The sequence below is a fragment of the Staurois parvus genome, unplaced genomic scaffold (genome assembly GCF_062004578.1).
Source record: "Staurois parvus isolate SC_StPar_1 unplaced genomic scaffold, SC_StPar_1.0 ptg000965l, whole genome shotgun sequence".
NCBI classification, from domain to species: domain Eukaryota; kingdom Metazoa; phylum Chordata; class Amphibia; order Anura; family Ranidae; genus Staurois; species Staurois parvus.
This window is the reverse complement of record NW_028318761.1, coordinates 838,513-845,720: the sequence shown is the minus strand read 5'-3', so window position 1 is coordinate 845,720 and position 7,208 is coordinate 838,513.

The following is a 7,208-nucleotide window of genomic DNA, read 5'->3' as shown; positions in this document are numbered from 1 at the left end:
TAAACAGAAGAATCCAGAAAAGAACTCTCACAGATCTGCAGCTTTGTAGAGTTAGCATTCATAATACACGGCTCAAAAAATGAAAGGAAGACTTATTAATCAGAGTCTATCATCAAGTCAATGAGACTCCTGAGATATTGATCTGGTCAGTGAAGTCGCAGAGGGGGCTGTTAATCAGTTTCAGCTGCTTTGGTGTTAATGAAATTATCAACAGGTGCACTAGATGGGCAACAGTTAGACAACCCTCAAAACAGGAATTTACAGGTGGAGGCCACTGACATTTTTTTCCCTACTCATCTTTTCTGACTGTTCTTCACTAGTTTTTCTTTTGGCCAGGGTCAGTGTCACTACTGGTAGCATGAGGTCATACCTGGACCCTACAGAGGTTGCACAGGTAGTCCAACTCCTCCAGGATGGCACTTCAACACTTGCCATTGCCAGAAGGTTTGCTGTGTCTCCCAGCACAGTCTCAAGAGCATGGAGGAGATTCCAGGAGACAAGAGCATGGAGGAGATTCCAGGAGACAAGAGCATGGAGGTGATTCCAGGAGACAGGCAGTTACTCTAGGACAGCTGGAAAGGGTCGTAGAAGTCCCTTAACCCACCAGCAGAACTGTATCTGCTGCTTTGTCCAAGGAACTTCATGAGGGTGGCCTGAGGGCCCAACATCCTCTAGTGGGCCCTGTGCTCACTACCTGGCACCATAGAGCTGGATTGGCATTTGCCATTGAACACCAGAATTGGCAGGTCCAACACTGGTGCCCTGTGCTTTTCACAGATGAGGGCAAGTTCCCTCTGAGCACATGTGACAGACATGAAAGGACGTAGCATCTGAAAGGACAGAGCAGCTTCTAGGCTAGAGGTGTCACCTGGATGCCAATACAATGTTGTCACCTATGTAGCCAGAGTTTGCCACCTTCTTGAACCTAGAAGAAGAATCCTAGTCATTTCGGCTACAAGAGTCAGCAGGAGACCATGAGAAGGCTCCGAAGTGTCTGTCAGCTTTGATTTATATCCACAAATCAAAGGAATGTATTTCATCTCATAAAAGCTAAAATATTTGTTGCAGAGAGATGAAAATACTTCCTTCTGATTGGACACACTGTAGGCTACATCTGCATGTAAAACTGTATTTGTAGCCCCTGTGGAATCCCAGAGAAACACAGGAAATGGTTATATGGTGCCTGATTGCAACAGCTGAACAGCGATTGGTTCTGTTGTGTTCGGACTAACACACTGGTGTCGGAAATTCTATCCCTGACCAAGTGATCCAAACCATTCCTGGCCCATTCAGCTCTGGGCACTTCAGAACCCAGAACATCCTATGGGCTGCTACAGGAACACCCCCCAGGGTTGATTGGCCAAGGGCTAATGTGCAGCCCACATCCATATTTCAATAAATTGAGGACCCTGAGATATGGACGGGGTGATTTGTACGGAGTCGGTTCCATGTGACTGGTGAATCGTGGACTTTCTCTGACTTGCTCCAGTCTCAGGATAAATCTTGGTAAAAGTTTTATTTCTGTTTTTATTCCCTTTTATTTTATTGTGAATAGCCAATTGTGTGTCTTTTTGTATTTTCTGAAACTTTTTTTTCTTTGTACATATTTAATGCACAGCCCACTTTTGGGATATTAAATCATAAAATGAATAAGTGACTTCTGTGTACTAAGCTCGGGCTCATATCTCTGGAGAGATTGTTGTAGTGTCTATGTGCTCGGTCTAAGTTCATCGCCAATCTGTATGCAATTGTACTGTGTGTTGGCAGATTGCCTGCAGATTGTAACATAGCAGATCTGCCAGACAGAGATCTGTGTGTGTGTGGTGGCCCAGTAGACCAGTCTGTGGACAAACTGTTGGGTGGTGGCAAGCTACTGTGTGTTGTGTGTCTGATGTGGGGGTCTGTGGACAGTAGAAGAGTGATTAACACCGGGGTTCTAGCTTGTAGGATAGCTGGAGGAATCCTAGAAGGGTGTGCCAATTGCTAGACTGCTCAATCCTTAGCGTGCACCAGATTATATATAAGATTCATATCTGCCTGTGTGTGGTCAGCCAGCTGGAGTGGAGTCTCCCTCTAATGGTGGCCAGAGGTAGTGCGGGCTGTGAAAGGGTATCCTGACCAGTCTTATATGCTGAAAGTCCCCCTCATTCCCTCTTTATCCCAAGTCATGGGCTACCACGCCTTGGTTAGCTAGTCGTCATGGGCGTGAATTTTATCCGTGACACAGTGTATAATCCATGATGTGTGACTTCTCTTGTCCTCATTACATTGGAGGACAGAAACTCTTCTATTGTGACATTTATTCCCGAGATCTCCCAGAATCCCTCAGCTTGGAATAATGGCCCCTGTGTCTGCAGAAACGTAGAGAATACTTCCATATACCGCGTCTCTTCATCTTGTTCATCCTTCTCGTTGGCAGAACAATGACATCTCAGCTAGACTAGAGGATGTGGGGACCACCACGGGATTATTTGGTGTTTGTAATCACCTCCCCCCTTGTTCCTGCACTGAGGGGTCCCGGCTTCCATACCTTCTCTATACACAGAACTAAATACTTCAGTTGGGGAAAAGTGTGTCCCTTGCGGGACTTGAGACCTGAAAGTGACCCTTGTGTATTATTTGGTATAATAACTCCCATGGTTCAACCTGAGGAAACAATGAAAATATGATCTTCCTCATAGAAATTCTAACAAAAGGCAACATTTTCCATTTTAAGTCAAAATTCATTTTAAATAGTTTCCCATTCACACAGAAGGAATGTACATGCTTTGTCACTGAGCGCACTGCTAGACAAATGTTTTTTATGAATAGGCCCCTAAATGTCAGGAGATATAATATATTCTATTATATTGTATTATGTTATGTTATGTTAAATTATATAAAGACAGGAAGTATGGAGCAGATAAATGAACAGACCTCCTAGTAATGTCATTACCAGGCTGCAGCTAGGGGGAGCTCTAATGTTTGGAGTGTTCCCACAGGAGAGTGATTCCTTCTAGCTCACATATACTTTTTGTATATCTAGTAAAATTGGACTTTTGAGGTAGAAGATTATACATTGTATCGCCCTCCTAGTTCAGCCAGGGGGATCTAGACCCTAATGGTTGGTCAGAAGCTGATTAGCAGCTGAGGTGTGATAGCCAGAGGGGTCAAAATGTGGTCAGGGCTGAGAGACTCTGCAAGCCAGCCCCTCTGGAATTTCCCCCTGCTCTAAGGCTTTTGGAAGAGGGTCTTGGAGGCAGTGGGTGGATCTGAGGAGTGGCTGACTGCAGTCTTGAGGGACATAAAACATACATAAATAGTGTTGTGCTAACTCATATAGATACAATAGTCCATAAACAGATTCAAATGTGATAGTTCAATCAAAATATGAAATATAAATATACATATAAAGTGCTTGAATGGTGAACATCTAATGAGGTGCTTGAATGGTAAAGAATCACTACGATGTGCTCCGAATAAATAAAGTCTATTTGATAAACACGGTGCTCCACCTTAACTCAATGTTCCTCCACCTAAAAAAATGTATGGATGGCCGTTCTCCTCCTACCATGGACCTATGAATGAATACAGGTCAACCAAGCCTGGTCATTCCAATGCTCTAGATGTCAGCAGATGACAGGCACCACCTTCCATAACAGGGTAAAACGGAATTCTTCTCACATGATAGAAGCAGTAACATAGTGATTTGCATTTCAAAACTCCCGCAATGACGTCACTAGGTTCCCTCCCCCACGCGTTACGCCACCAACCACGTGGCTTTGTCAGGTAAACCATCTTGGTAACCATGACTACTGTTCCTGCTTTGTTCTGAAGAACCTGCAACATCGCTGGATGTCACATTTCACATGGAACAAAACCTTTTTATCATGATACACCAATAATCCGACCTACATTTATTATACAACAATATTATTCAAATAAAAACTTTAAAAAGATTGGAAAAAAGTTTTAAAAAATCCTGTGATTTTGTACAGCCCCATTTTGTGGTCAAAAAGAATAACATCACCCAAGTAAAAATTCATTATAAATCATACTTAACACTAATCATATTATTAAAAATGAAAAATAAAAATATTAAAATAATTATTATATGGCCTATAAAACAGATAAATCCCACATTAATAATTATTTATAAAACTATTTAGGCAAATTCTACATTATGTCCTGATGGATAAAATGTCTGCATTTCGTATATCCAAAAATATTATTATTATTATACAGGATTTATGGCGCCAACAGTTTGCGCAGCACTTTACAATATGAGGGGGGCAGTACAATTACAATACATTTCAGTACAGAAGGAATAGGAGGGCCCGGCTCATGGAGCTTACAATCTGAAGGAAGGGGGAGGGGATACAAAAGGTGATAGCTGCGGGGGATGATCTGGTGGAGGTGATTCAAGTACAGTTCTTAGGTGGGGGTGGGGTAGGCTTCCCTGAAGAAGTGAGTTTTCAAAGATTGCTTAAAGGCAGACAGGGTGGGGGCTGACCAGAAATGCTGTGGTAGGGAGTTCCAGAGGATGGGAGAGGCTCTGGAGAAGTCCTGGAGGCGAGCATGGGAGGAGGTGATGGGGGAGCTAAAGAGGAGGATATCATGGGAGGAGCAGAGTGGGCGATTTGGGCAGTATCTGTGGATGAGGTTGGTGATGTAGCTAGAGGCAGTGTTGTGGATGGCTTTGTAAGCTGTGGTTAGTATTTTGAATTTTATATGTTGGGTTAGTGAAAGCCAGTGGAGGGATTGGCAGAGAGGTGCAGCAGTCGCTGATCGGTTGGTAAGGTGTATGAGTCTGGTAGCAGTCGCTGATTGGTTGGTAAGGTGGATGAATCTAGTAGCAGTCACTGATCGGTTGGTAAGGTGTATGAGTCTAGCGGCAGTCGCTGATCGGTTGGTAAGGTGTATGAGTCTAGCGGCAGTCGCTGATCAGTTGGTAAGGTGTATGAGTCTAGCGGCAGTCACTGATCGGTCGGTAAGGTGTATGAGTCTAGCAGCAGTTGCCGATCGGTTGGTAAGGTGTATGAGTCTAGCAGCAGTCGCTGATCGGTCGGTAAGGTGTATGAGTCTAGCGGCAGTCGCTGATCGGTTGATAAGGTGTATGAGTCTAGCAGCAGTCGCTGATCGGTCGGTAAGGTGTATGAGTCTAGCGGCAGTGGCTGATCAATTGGTAAGGTGGATAAGTTTAGCAGCAGTCGCTGATCGGTTGGTAAGGTGTATGAGTCTAGCAGCAGTCGCTGATCGGTCGGTAAGGTGTATGAGTCTAGCGGCAGTGGCTGATCAATTGGTAAGGTGGATAAGTTTAGCAGCAGTCGCTGATCGGTTGGTAAGGTGTATGAGTCTAGCGGCAGTCGCTGATCGGTCGGTAAGGTGTATGAGTCTAGCGGCAGTCACTGATCGGTTGGTAAGGCGTATGAGTCTAGTGGCAGTCGCTGATCGGTTGGTAAGGTGTATGAGTCTAGCAACAGTCACTGATCGGTTGGTAAGGTGTATGAGTCTAGCGGCAGTCGCTGATCGGTCGGTAAGGTGTATGAGTCTAGCAACAGTCGCTGATCGGTTGGTAAGGTGTATGAGTCTAGCGGCAGTCGCTGATCGGTTGGTAAGGTGTATGAGTCTAGCGGCAGTCGCTGATCGGTTGGTAAGGTGTATGAGTCTAGCGGCAGTCGCTGATCGGTTGGTAAGGTGTATGAGTCTAGCGGCAGTCGCTGATCGGTTGGTAAGGTGTATGAGTCTAGCAGCAGTCGCTGATCGGTTGGTAAGGTGTATGAGTCTAGCAGCAGTCCCTGATCGGTTGGTAAGGTGTATGAGTCTAGCAGCAGTCCCTGATCGGTTGGTAAGGTGCATGAGTCTAGCGGCAGTCGCTGATCGGTGGGTAAGGTGTATGAGTCTAGCAGCAGTCGCTGATCGGTCGGTAAGGTATATGAGTCTAGCGGCAGTGACTGATCAATTGGTAAGGTGGATAAGTTTAGCAGCAGTCGCTGATCGGTTGGTAAGGTGTATGAGTCTAGCAGCAGTCGCTGATCGGTCGGTAAGGTGTATGAGTCTAGCAGCAGTCGCTGATCGGTTGGTAAGGTATATGAGTCTAGCGGCAGTCTCTGATCTGTCGGTAAGGTGTATGAGTCTAGTGGCAGTCTCTGATCGGTTGGTAAGGTGTATGAGTCTAGCAGCAGTTGCTGATCGGTTGGTACGGTGTGTGAGTCTAGCAGCAGTCGCTGATTGGTTGGTAAGGTGTATGAGTCTAGCAACAGTCGCTGATCGGTTGGTAAGGTGTATGAGTCTAGTGGCAGTCGCTGATCGGTTGGTAAGGTGTATGAGTCTAGCAGCAGTCGCTGATCGGTTGGTAAGGTGTATGAGTCTAGCGGCAGTCGCTGATCGGTTGGTAAGGTGTATGAGTCTAGCGGCAGTCGCTGATCAGTTGCTAAGGTGTATGAGTCTAGCGGCAGTCACTGATCGGTTGGTAAGGTGTATGAGTCTAGCGGCAGTCGCTGATCGGTTGGTAAGGTGTATGAGTCTAGCGGCAGTCGCTGATCGGTTGGTAAGGTGTATGAGTCTAGCAGCAGTCTCAGATCGGATAGTAAGGTGTATGAGTCTAGCAGCAGTCGCTGATCAGTTGGTAAGGTGTATGAGTCTAGCAGCAGCATTTATAATAGACTGAAGGGGGATAGCCTGTGTTACGGTAGACCAGTGAGGAGGGAGTTGCAGTAATCGAGGCGGGATATAACCAAGGTGTGGATAAGTTGTTTTGTGGTGTCATTGGTCAGGAAGGGGCGGATTTTGGAAATGTTCCGGAGGTTGAGGTGGCAGGATTTAGCCAGTGAGTGGATGTGGGGCCCAAAGGAGAGGTCATAGTCTAGGATTACACCTAGCACTCTTTCATGAGGGGAAGGACCAATGGTTGTGCTGTTGATCTTAATGGTAAAGTCATGAGTGGGGGATCGGGGAGGAGGAAATATTACAGCTCTATTTTTGAAAGATTAGTGGTGGCGGTAGTGGTGTGACATCCATGCTGATATGTCGCTCAGTAGATTTGTGATATGTGAGGAGATTGAGGGGGTGAGCTGGGGAGTGGAGAGATAGATCTGGGTGTCATCAGCATAGAGGTGGTATTTGAAGCCATGGGAGGTTATCAGATGGCCCAGGGAGGAGGTATAGAGAAAAGGAGGGGTCCAAGAACAGAGCCATGGGATACCTCAACAGAAAGAGGAAGCGAAGTG